The following is a 14,440-nucleotide window of genomic DNA, read 5'->3' as shown; positions in this document are numbered from 1 at the left end:
GTTTTGGTTTTTGATTTAAGAAATCCAATAATTTTGGTTACGATTTAGTTTTCGGTCAAAACCGAACCAAACGGAACCACGCTCATCCCTATCTACCAAAGTGAGGTGATTATCTGATTTATTTTGATGAAATTATTTTATCAATATTTTTTAAGGTGTGGGCATTAGTTCATGTGATGATAATGGTGGTATAGTTAGTAGTATATGTTTATTAATTTTAAAGTTAATAAATTTATTGTACTCACCTTTGGGATTTATTTTATTTTATTTATTTTTCCTTCTTTTTTTTTAAACTTTGTTTTCATTATTAAATAGGTGTGTTTAATACCCATATTATTTTTTTAGAATTATTTTTTTTAAATGCGCTATCATTATTAGCCATACGCCTGATTCTGAATATTTTGAAGTTAACTTAAAAATTATATCGGTTGTGAATCATTTGTTCTCTGTTTCGTTACTTTAAATTGTAAGAATTGGTTAAAATTATTACTTGTTTTTTTTCAAAGATTGTGATTATTTTGTTTACCTATATGACCAATGATTTACGGTTAGTTGTGGTAGTCTTGTTTTAAAATTTTGGAATCATTATTTATATAGCGAGGCTTGTGATATTTAAGTTAACTAAAATATTTTAAAAAAAACAATAATGATACTAAAATTTTGTAGCCCGTAGAATGTCATGATAGGTGCTCTAAGTAGATGAAACTTGGTATATTTGTAAAGTAATATTAAGCTGCAACGTATTTAGCATTTAGATCATTTGGATGTGGAGTTACATGTTAGAGGATTGGGGTTAGAACTTTGAAGGTCAAGTTGCATGTGTTTAATGGATTACCAAAAAAAATTCTCTATTTTTTTTCTTCCAATTAGAATGTGACATGAGTTCGTAATATATGTGTATTCATATGGTTGTTGGGTCGATGGACTCAAAAAATCATTTAGTTTCTCCTATGAGCTTCAATTCAGGATTCAGTTAGAATTTGTCAGCAGGGTAGAATTAAATCTCATGTTGTATGTGTATAGATTGTTTTCGAGAGGGATATGACATGTTTTCGAGAGGGATATACGAGACTTAAATTAAAAAAAAGGATTTTGACATGTATGATGTGTAAGAGACTGAGACTTAATTATTAAACGACTTTGAAGATAATGTTGAGATCTTTATGTTTGGAGTGACCTTGTGAGTAGAATTATTAATATTATAATCAATCTAGTTAGGTTGAATGTAATAACAGTTTGCAAATGGATATAAGTTTGGCGTCATATGGTAGGAGGAACAAACTCTAGAGCAGTTGTTGGAATTTGATTAGAATGAAACCAATTAAGGGGATAAAGTTGGTATGAGCTCATAACGAGAAGGTAGACAAGACTTAAAAAGAAAAGGACCTAAAGAAGCTCAAACATATTAAAAAAATTAAAAAAATACATCAAAAACAAAAGTTAACGACGGTCTTGAAAGTGTCTTTTAAGAAGAGTGTCAGTGTAAAAAGAAATTTGAATTTTTTTATAAAACATTTGGATTTATTGAGAGAACGGGAAAGTTAGATTATAAATTAGCATTGCTATGTGAACTTATGTAATTTATTTTTTGTGTCAGTATTAAAGAGCTAGAACCATGATCAGTTTCCATATCCATTCCGTAGGATAAGATAGTTTTTTTTACTGACCGGAAACAAAAAAATAGGCTTTGAGAAACCCATTTAGAAGGAAGAAAATCGTTTAAATTCTTCGATTTCAGTGGGAGAAGATTTAGAAGCTGAACATTCTCAATAATCTATATATAACAAATATTAACAATTTTTTTTCGATTTTAGTTTCAACTGATTCCGAGGACGGAATCCTTTTTAAGGGGGTATAATAATAATAATAACAATAATAATAAAATGATAAAAATAATTGAGTTGGAGTTTAAATAGAATAAGTGATCCAATAAATTAATTTTATGAAAATGAAAGAATGATAATAGCATTTAATTGATAATTAAAATCCTAAAAATTGTTGGACATCTCGAGATTATATATTATTATATTTACACACACGTCGGTCATTGCTTAATTACAAAACCTTACAATAAGCAGCTTGGGAAAATAAAATGCAGGGAAAAACATAAAGGGAGAAAAAGAGTCACTAAGTTTGATTTTGCAACAGAGGATCTTGGTTCTTCCGCTTTCGAATGAAACCAGGTTAGGGCTACATGGATGTGCTACTAGGCAAGCCTATTACTTAATTAATTGAAGTTCATCATATACTACCGTATTCAAATCATAAATAATTAATATATGTGTTCTCCTATGTACATTAAGATTATAAAGGATTTTATGTTGTGGTAGGCCTTAAGTCTATTATTTGTTACAGTGACTGAATTAATTGATGTATCGACTTATAAGATGCATATTGATTAAGTTATTAAAAGGAGAACATAAATTAATATATTGCTACAAGTGCAGTTTATGTCAATACTAAATTAATTAATTATATAACATATGGCGTGTGCTTTTGTCCTGGACTAAAAAAAATATGTGCTTTTGTCCTGGAGTAAAAACAAAAAGTCTGAGAAATGATTTTAAGTATTAATGTGACATCCTTGCTTTAGCTAATTATTAAGCTATGTATAATGATGTCAAGTTTTAGTATTTTATAATAGCAAAATAAGGAATCTCATGTTATGTAAAAGTGATACATGTGTTTACAATTTTTAGTGTATCAATAAATTACTGTTAGTTACACCTAGATAATTAATATTTGAATAGCGGCATGATTGAATTTGGGTTATAATTTTATGTTTTGTATTAATATTAACTAATTATTATTAGATCGGGAAATAGGTCTAGCATATCATTGTGGTAATTTGGTTGGTATTCGAGGTACTGATATTTTGGTTGCTATTCAAGGTACAGATTCTATCCCTTTTTATTTAATATTACTCTTATTATGATAAATATGTTCGTCCTTCTATTCGCTCAGTTATTATTCATCTCAAATATTTTCACTTCTTAAAATTATTTTAAAATCTGTTTTGAAATATCTAAAAATCTACTTCATCAGTGGTTTTCAAAATTACAAATCTCAAATAATCTTTTTAAAATATTTGAATATATCTTTACGTTCTTTTTCAAAATTAGATGTCTCAGATTTGTTTCAAATATTAAAGTATCCGTTTAGTTTTGTTCTGAAATTTTTACATACTTGTCTCATCTCCGTTTCAAAATATTTGCATACTTGTCAGTGATTTTAGAAATTATTCATGTTACAAATCTATTTAGAATATTTGATATATCTGCATCAGGTGATTTTAAATTTTGTGAAACTATTTTATTTGAACCGTTAGTGTGATTTAGGGTATACCGAGTTAAACAGCTGTAAGGGTACTACAACCATGTCATTGCGGCAACTGTGACATGACACTTCCGTGACAGTGTAATTGGTCACGACGTATCCTTCTGTTAGCTCTTGAGAGGAGTTTTTGGCCATTTTGATATTTGTTCAGGATACATGGGTGCACCCAAAATTTGATTTATGATTTTATTTATGGTGACGTATATTTCGTACACTTTATCCATTCTGTTGCACGCATTAGGTACTCTATGATGTGTGTATTTGTATCCATTCTGATCTCGGTATGAAATATCTTAACCACTCGTTATTTTAGCCTTACTTATTTTTTTAATTATTTATTTATTATAAATTGCAGATTATTTATTTCCGATCTCTTAGTTTTATAAACTGTATTCCAAATCCGTATTGGGCGTTTGGCTCATGTCGTATTTTTTTTTTTGGCAGGTGCTTAGGGGATCTGGGATTGTGTGATGGAGAGCTACCCCTTTATTTCATTTTTAGGATTTTAGTCATTATTTAGATTTAATTATTTACTAGAGATTTTAGAATTTATATTATTGGTTTGAATTGTTTAGAGATTTAATAAATTATTTTAAATATTTTAGACTGTTTAATTATTGTTTAGAAATATATTAGTGATCTGTTTGCAGGTTTATGAATTATAAGTAATATCTCATTTATTATTAAAAGGGGGTTTTACACCATTAAACTTGTTTTTAACGATTCTTTTATAATTATTTCATGGTTGTCACGACGCTAAGTCGAGGTAAGTTGAAAGATCTTGGCTAGTCGACTAATTGATTAGTCGTGGACTAGTCGACAAAAAAATATAACTATAATTAAATATAATATAACATATATATATACATATATATATAACTTATATAATTTAGACTTCTAAGTTTCAATTTTTTAATATTTACCAAAATATTGTATTTTAGTTTCTTGTATTTCATATCTAAGGACGAGGACTTGTCACAACTTACAACTTAAAATATTGTTAATTATTATAACTTAAAGTTAAAACTTACAAGTGTATACATATATGATACATATATGTTCGTATACATATAAATATATAATATACATGTATAGTAAAATATCATATTACACGTATAATATCGTACATCTATACTATTATATTACAAAACGAAACAATGAAAGTCTGGTTGGTAGCCGGTCTAGTCACCGTAATTATAGTAATATTTAAAATAAAATACTCTCATAAATAGAGAAATATTCATAACAGAAATTTAATATGTCTTAATGAATTTCGTTAAAACAAAATAATATATAAAATTCACCCGTCTGGGCTAAACAAAATTATACAATTGATCCAATTTTAAATAAATTTTAAAAAAACACTACATATAGTTGTTTGGATTTGAAGAATCAGGATAAAATAAAATAATAAATATTATTGATCCTGCTAAAATTATTATATTATTGGACCAGACTATAAAAAATTAAATATTTAAAAGAAACTTTGTGGAATCGATAATTTTTATCAAACTAAAACAAAATAATACATATTATCCATTCGGTCTAAAATAAAATAATAATCAACCCGATCTAAAATAAAATTAAACAAAATAGTAAGTTTAATTAGTTGGATTTGGTTGATATAACGGACCTCAAGCTAACATAATTTTTTTCCACTCACACATAAAATTTTACCCTTGACTTGGATTTAAACATATTAAACTAATATAAATCTGAATATAGTTAATTGGATTTGGTCGGTTAATAGACTAATGATAATTCATATACTATTTATATCAGTTAAAATTTACCTTTTAATTATATATAATAATCTTTCGTTAACACATCTGTAAATATCAATAAAAATATAAATTTTAATCATTACATTACTTTTAATAACTATAGTATCACTAACTTAGACACCTATGCGTATATTAATAAGTATTATCAAATCATGTTGTTAAAATTTCAAATAAATAAGTTTCATAACTTAAATTTTTTACTTCAAATTAAATTCGAAAAAATTATGTAATATTAAAAATAATTCGTGCATTACACGAGATTTAGGCTAGTATATTTATATAACTATATAATTATATGGAACTTATGCCCAACCATCGTTGGATGGGATATAACATGTGCAATATTTTATTGAGGTATCACTCACCCACCGCAATTAGGAGTGAGCATTTCCCTGTTCGGAACCGAGAACCGAACGGGACCGATCAAAAATTGTGGTTCCGGTTCGGTTCTTAACTAATTCGGGTCCGGTCCGGTTCTTATTTTTCTAGAAATTTTGGTTCTTGGTTCGGTTCGGTTCTTAACATACTAGAACCGTAAGAACTGAACCGAACCGTATATAAATGAATAAATATAAAAATATATATAAATATATGTATATATATTATGTATAATGTTTTTTTATTTATAATATTTTAATAAATTTTAAGAAAAATATGATTTTTATTGTATTACTCATTTCTTTAAATATTTATGGAGTTTTGAATATTTTTATAAATAGTTTCCTTCTTAAATATTAGAAAGTAATCGAATTCAAAATGATTTGCCATTAATAAAAATCTTCTTTTACTAAGTTACCGTTAATACATGATCAAAACTAGTCAAAATTTAAAAAGTTAGAATACAAAATAATATGCAAAATAAATAAATATGAAATAAAAATATAAATTCGGTTCTTTTGGTTCAAAACCGAACCGAACCGAATTTTACGGTTCGGTTTCGGTTCAGTTCTTACATATAAACGGGTCCGGTTCGGTTCTTAAAATATTCCTATTTCGGTTCTCGGTTCTTTCGGTTCCGGTTCCGGTTCGGTTCGGTTATGACCCGTTGCTCACCCCTAACCGCAATGTACCATTGCGGCTGGTGTATCTCAACAAAGTTGGCTGTGGATATTTTTCCATATATACATATGGTATGCAAATCTAAATAAGCCTTAAAATGAAAAATATAAATTTATCCATACTCTTAGATCAATCTAACCTAATAGCACCCTACAGGCAGCACAAAAAATTAAACTACACCCTTTCACACAAAATCTTAGCATTTCCCCTCTATTTTTGTAACAATCCGCACTTCAGGGCCATTAATTCTAAACCAAAACTAATACAAAATACAATAAGTAATCCAAATATCTATTACAAGGTGACTATACGAATGCGCAACTAACATCGGAAGCCCAAAAGTCAATCTTCTCCAATTCTAAATCTTCGAACTTCAATGCTATCCAACTCGAATCTTAGATAAAATCTGAAAATTGTAAGTAATGAGTTATACACCCAGCAAAATAACAATCTATCCAACTAGCAGGCCAAGTAACACATACATATATAACAAAATATGATAATGAAACAACACTTTCAATAAATATTCTTATTCTTATTCTTATTCATATTCGATACACACAATACACATACCACATAAATAACAATAATTCAAAATCAATAATTCATGCGACGACCACTACAACCCAGTGATAACGGTCTAAATTTTCTGAAAACCGTCATTACAATCCGGTGACTGCGGTCCTAAGTTCTTATTTGATATTTCCACAAACCATGGCATAAATCACAGATCCAAAATTATCGCCTAGACACCACACCTACACCTCGATACATATTCTATAACACATAATACTTTCAAATATATCATCATTTAGCCCATTTTTGATAATCATATATACACGTATAACACACAATTTTGAAAATACTAGCAAGAATGATCGAAAACTTACTTCAAAATCTGACCAGAACTGACTTTACCCTTTTTGACCCTCTAATTCATAATTTCTTGGAAAACACGAAACATGAAAATTGTAGAGAACGAAAAGATCTTTCCGAAAAGTTCAAAACCAACAAATTCTGATTTATGATGAATTAACTACGAATATTACAAGACTGCTGATTTATGGGTGAAAGAATCCTACAAATTTTAATACAAAAAGGGAGGAAAACGAATGTGATGTATTTATAACGATACAAAACCTTATTTCTTAACTTACAAGTTATTCATATTAGAATCTGATCAAATTTTAGGCCAATTGGTCTAGTTTAAATTTTAAATCTTAGTCCTTGTCTAATTTTAATACTTTTTACTCTATTATTCAGTTATTAATCTAATTCTAAAAATTACGGGATATTACATACTACCCTTCTTAAAAAGAATTTGGTCCCAAAATTCACAAAAATCCTATACGTCTACGCCCTTAATCTTCTATAGGTCAAACTTAAACTATGGTTTATGGGAACGCATCTTAGGGAATGTACCAGTCTCATACCCAATACATTTTGAAGGACAGCCTGCTCTCGATACCAACTAAAACAGCCCGCACCTTTGAACCATTAATTATAAACCAAAAATAATATAAAATACAATAACTAATCCAAAATTCTATTACAAGGTGACTATACGAATGCGAAACTAAAAGCGGAAGCCAAAAAGTCAATCTTCTCCAATTTTATATCTTCGAACTTCAATGCTACCCAACTCAAATCTTAGACGAAACCTGGAAATTGTAACTAATGAGCTATACAGCCCAGCAAGAAAACAATCGATCCAACCAACTAGCAGGCCAAGTAACACATACACATATAACAAAATACGATAATCTATACGATATGATATATGAAACAAACACTTTCGATACATATTCTTATTCATATTCTTATTCGCTACACACAATACACATACCACATAAATAACAATAATTCAAAATCAATAACTCATGCCAAGAACACTACAAACCGGTGATAACGGTCCTAAATTTTCTGAAAAGTGTCACTACAATTAGGTGACTGCTGTCCTGAGTTCTTATTCGATATTTTCACCAACCATGGCATAAATCACAGATCCAAAATTATTGCCTAGACACCACACATACACCTCGATACATATTCTATAACACATAATAATTTCAAATATATCATCACTTAGCCCATGTTTTGATAATCAGATATACACGTATAACACATAATTTTGTAAACACTAGCAAGATCGATCGAAAACTTACCTCAACATCTGACTAGAACTGAATTTACCCTTTGTGACCCTCTAAATGATATTTTCTTGGAAAACACGAAACACGAAAGTTATAGAGAACGAAAAGATCTTTCCGAAAAGTTCAAGATCAACAAATTCCAACTTACGATGAATTAACTATGAATTTTACAAGACTGCTGATTTATGAGAGCCCTGCGAATTTTAATAGAAAATGGGAGGAAAATGAATATGATGTATTTATTTAACATCCCATATCAATAAGAATAAGAGTCTTTGTGTCCTTTATAGATATAAATCAACAAATAATGTATACCAAATCGCTAGCTTTTTTGGACGGACCTGTGGTGGGTTGTTGGTCCCGGTACGCATTCGGTTGCGGGCTTGGATGTTATAAATGGTATCAGAGCTCTGCCCGACCGGAATTACAGAGACACTGCCCGAGTTCCGTTTGTGTATTTGTGAGATCGATGAGGACGTCGATCTTATTAGATGGGGTGTTTGTAACATCCCACATCGATAAGAATAAGAGTCTTTGTATCCTTTATAGATATAAGTCAACAACTAATGTATACCAAATCGCTAGCTTTTTCGGACTAACCTGTGGTGGGTTATTGGTCCCAGTATGCATTCGGTTGCGGGCTTGGATGTTATAATTTATAACGATACAAATCCTTATTTTTTAACCTACAAGTTATCCATATTAGAATCTGATCAAAATTTTAGGCTCATTAGTCTAATTTAAATTTTAAATACTAGTCCTTGTTTAATTTTAATACTTTTTACTCTATTATTCAGTTATTAATTTAACTCTAAAAATTATAGGATATTATAATTTTTAATTTGATTTTTTCAGTCAAACTGTAAGTTTTTTTAAAATTCGACTTCACCATATTTTTCTCCATCTTCCAACGATCGATTTGCATACCATTTGTGCTATATTTAGACGTGATTTAGAATTTTTTCTATTTTAATTTTTAGTTTTCATTATAAGGGAGTTTATATTGGAGTAAGACCATATATATATTGTGTGTGTCTGTGTGAAAGAAGAAGGAAAAGAAGCTTATTGTGAATTAAGGTTAAAGAAGATCTGGAAAATGAAAAAGCTCAGGCCGAGACCGTTATCTTAAGAAATCATGTACACATAGTAACCGTCCATTCCTAGTAAACTTCTTTCTCCGGTTGGAGTCTTAGGGCTTTCCAAATTCATTATTAATTCAATCCTTTGCATGGCCTATTTTAAGGCGTTCTCTATCAATCACGTGTTCAAAAGCTGAACTTTCTAAAATTTATACTTTTAAGAATTTAGCATTCCACTTTCTCTTTTCATAGGCGTCCATCACATTCTACTTCAGATTTTCAGTAAATCAAGTTATTGTCGCTAACTCTTTTCATTTCAACCGGTGCCATCCAATACGAGGCTTACAAATCGGGGTTCGTTCTTGGTGCCAATTCAATCGTGGATATAGATTCTCGATCCGGTGAAAATCCAGGTAAATCATTAGTAAATACATCGGGAAATTCGTTAACAAAAATAATATCTTCCATATTGGGTTGTCCTTTATCAACATCGACTACGTGGGCCAGATAAGTTCAAAATCCTTGTATTAATATCTTTCCACTAGAATCATTGCTAAAAACTTCCTTTATTATTTCGTCCCTAAAATACCTTTTCCTTGATTTTCATTTTTTTATTCATTACTCTTGCACTCGATTTTTAGCGTCGAAATTCGGTAACCATTAACAGTTCTGCTTGTAAATAATTCACAACTAACGTCACGTGCTCATATCTAAATCTTAATCATTATTTTCCAGTATTATATTAAAGGTCCTTACTCTTTGTGACATTGGAGTTGCTATTGATAGTGATATTCTTTTGTCACACACAAGAAAGAATCAAAGACCAGGAGGACAAAAAGGGGCTCAAATCGAGCTAAGATTCAGAGAAAATCCGAGGTTCCAAACCCGACCTGAATTGGGTTGTAAAAAAATAAATTATACACATGAATATACACACATACATGTCAATATCGAAGAGAAAGAGAAGAAGAAGGCTCAAATCAAGCCAAGAATCGAAGAACAACCAACGAGAATGATGGTGGTGGTGTATTACCGTGAGAGGGAAGAGATGATTCAAGAGAAATCGAGAGAGAGTAGAGGGATGGAGAAGAATCGAGAGATTTTGAGAGAGAACAGGGGGTCTGCTGTTTTAAGTGAATAAAATGGCAGGGGCAGTTTGGTAATTCTGCCCTCCCTCTATTCTCTTTTCTATTTTCTGAAAATGTTGATTATTATCTCTGTAAATGGTATAACAAATAAAAAAAGGGGTTCTAAATACGAGTTCATAAAAATATCTATCCCCTGATATTTTAAAATAATTTTTGAGCGAATGGTTTATTTTCTATAAATTTTGCAAGATAGCCCGAAAAGTAAAAATAATACTTTTAAAAATTATTTTAAAATAATTGGTCATTATAATAAATCCAACTATAATTTTTAAAAAGTCTATAGAGCTATTCTAGAAATAATAAAATAATTTTCGAGATTTAAATATACTTTGATGATTTTATACGAATATTTTAAGATCAATTAAACCCTTTTTTTCACACAATAAATTATTTACCATCTCAAGTCACTTTTGACTCGTCAAACAGGAATAATCTACTTTTAAATATTTATTCACTAATTCATATAAATATAACAAAATTCAAATAAATCATATGATATTATTCACGAATTTCTCGGATATTACATGAGTTGGCCAATTACTTGAACTTTATTTAACTCAATCTTGGCCAACATATATCGTGTCTATAGAAATCATTACGAAAAGTATTGCATAATCCACACTAACATCTTTAATGTTCCGTGAGATTATAAATCGATGAATAGAAAACTTCATAATTTGTCGAATATCAAAACGGAATAAATATAACGAGTTGACCAAGTATTTGCACTTTATTTATCTCAATCTTGGACAACCTATACTGTAATATCTCGGATTTTCAGAATTTATTATTATTATTATTTGAATATTTTTATGACCTTCTGGCATGTGAGGAATAAGATTGTGGATATTTTATTTCAGTTTGTGTGAATTCGTGTCATTAAATAGCTTAATGTGTTAATTGTTAATTATGTCGATCCATGTCGGTGGTTTGAAAGTATTTAATTAGTTTTAATATTTTTAAAACTGTCGTTTCATCTATATCAGCAAATTGAGTTTGTTTTAAATTTTGTAATTGAGAGGATATTTTATCTGCGTAAAAAATTATAGTTGATATTTTATCCAGGTTGACTGTGATAGCGGGTGAATTGCCAAAATATTCAAAAACAATAATTTCTGACTATTTAGTTCCATGTTAATGAAATATTATATATTTATTTTAATTTAAAATGTTTTTGGCCATAATATGACATGCAATAGATATTATCTACGGTCCTGTAAAGATCACATCATTGTTCATATATTTGTTACGTGTTAAAATGCAACTGTATGCACTTAATTGCTATCTTAAATAAATTTTGTTGCATGTATTTCATATGACATGTTCTGTATCATTTTGTGTGTGTCGGCATGTTTTATTATTTTTTACGGGGTTTATTGATAATTTAGAAAAAAATTCAGTTTATCAAAAATTATCGAAGCAGGACATCTGAGCCAATTTATTTGTTTTTTTACTTTTATAAAATCAAAGATCCTTCGAATATTCTTTATTTTCACATTTTTGGAATATTCGTAATTTTTTTTATCGTAAATAACCCGCAGCCGCTACCCTTCGGGTGCGCACTGGGTAAACCCTACTGGCTCACGCAATAGCCTGTAAACCACGTGAACCAAGATAAACCGCATTTAAGCGACATGCTCTAGCTCAAGAGGCATAATCATAAATTCTCCTCCCGTGAGATTCGAACCTGTGACCAAGAGGATAGTTATCCCCTCTTTAACCAACCAAGCCAAACCTTGCGGGAGGAATATTCGTAATTTTTGGAAAATTTAAGTATAATTTTTGTATTTATTTAAAAATAATATTTTTACAATCATTCCCCTTCAATTATAATCTTCGGCCTCGTAATTAATTACTTGATCAAAATATTAATAAGTTATGTGGTATTATATTTCCATAAGTTTAAATACCGAAAATATGATTTTTTATTTTTATAAAAATCATAAATATTTGAATGATTACAAATGAAAATTAGATAAGAATTTGGGGGTGAAAATTCACTTCTCGCACAAATCAGACGATTCCCAGATATTGGATTAACCGTTGTTGGCGCTCCACTAACCAAATTGAAGCTCTCTTCATGCCCGTTATTTTGACACCAGAATCATAATCTAAGATTCAATTTTCTTAACGAACCGTGTTCTTGATAATCGTCAAAATTATGGCTTTTATATATGTTATTTTTATGGTGTTTTTGATGTTAGAAATAGTTTCACATTTGGATATGGGAATCGTTAATTCGACTTTTAAGGTTTTAACATCTTTTTATTTTGATTTCCTGGATTTTATATATTGTGGGTGTTGATATTGATAATATGAATATATTGTATGTAATCAGAGCTTTAGTTTGGTACATAAATAATATATTTTGGTTAAGAATTGATGGGTTTCTCTGTTTTGCCGGACTTGTGCTCGAATTGCCGGTTTTTATGGAGTTTAGGCTGGAAAAATCACCCCTATAGCTTTTTATTATTGTTGGTGGTTCAGTTGAGTTGCTGGGTTCGAGCAACTCAATCTAATACAACTAAAGTTAAAGTATAACGCTTAAGGTCTAATTCTAGTATGACTTTCATTGTAAATCAGGAATTTTTAAGAGTTGTTTGCTACTTTATTGATTTAATGTGTAGAGGTTAGTTGAATGGCTCATCTCCATCTTTTTGCTTACCATGATGGTGATTTCAATCAAAGGCCAACGGGGTTTTGAAAATAAATTTTAAAACCCTCTTATTAATCACTCATTTTTGGGAGAGATTTGTTTAACTATTGGGAAAAATGAAGAGCACGCACATAGGGGTAACATTTTGAGCTAACAATAACGGTTTCTTAGAAAATTTGCACACATTATTTGACTTATAGTTATATATAAATACTAAATCAAGCTAATTTTTTTAGAAGGATATCAAAAAAGAAAGTCATGGAAAGATTTCAACTCGTCTTGAGTTGTAGGATAAAAGTCGGATATGTGTTGGCCCCGATTCCGAACATCCCATATATATTGTGGTGGCTGCCATGCACATTGTAGTAATTTTGATTACTTATGATGTATTTTGATTTATTTTAGAGTACGTATTTTGATAAGGTAAGTATAATGAAATTTCTTATGACTTGAACTATTGATTAGTCTGAGCGTGGAGGTTTGAGTCCTCTTCAAAGCATGATCAAATTAGACTTAGGTTTTGTGTAAGAGGGATATGCCTTTATTCTTGATCATATGCCGGTGTCGGTGACACAAACGATTGATTCTGATAATCCTATGAACTGGTAGTTGCAAGTAACTGGGTTCCTAAAGGTAAAAAACCTAAAATTAATTATCTTTTCGGGTTCCTTAATGATCGAGCTAGTAATCTCAATCCCACACTTGTAACACATTTTAGAATTCAAATCAAGGTGAAGCAAGTTCATCTACATCTACTCTAAGATAACAACTAATTATCTCCGACAATGTGTATCTCTGGGTTATAAGAAATGTGCTTATAATAAGATTTGTGTCAATCTGAGTCGATTTGCTCGTGAGTTATTCGAAGAAGTGATCGCCAACTATCACATACTGTACTTGAGGCCTTTAATCCTTCCGCCAACCCAACCATGAGGGTAGAATGGAATAATCTCATTAGCAGTGAAATGGTTCATAGTCTCAGAATCGGATTTGATTGAGGATATGCTCCGAAAAATCGAAAAAAGGATTCCAGAGGTAATAAATATAAATACAAATTTATATTAGTTCTTATTTTTTTAATTCTTTCCATATATAAATATTCTTGCGTGTAATTAGGCAAATGTTTTCATTATAAATTAAAAAGTGCCATCTAGTAAGAGAAGGATTACATGGATGACCCTTCAGACGTGGAGGTTGGTGAAGTTGATGGTCGCGTAAATGATAA

This window comes from Apium graveolens, chromosome 5 (genome assembly GCF_009905375.1).
Source record: "Apium graveolens cultivar Ventura chromosome 5, ASM990537v1, whole genome shotgun sequence".
NCBI classification, from domain to species: Eukaryota; Viridiplantae; Streptophyta; class Magnoliopsida; order Apiales; family Apiaceae; genus Apium; species Apium graveolens.
Note: the sequence above shows the minus strand (reverse complement) of the source record.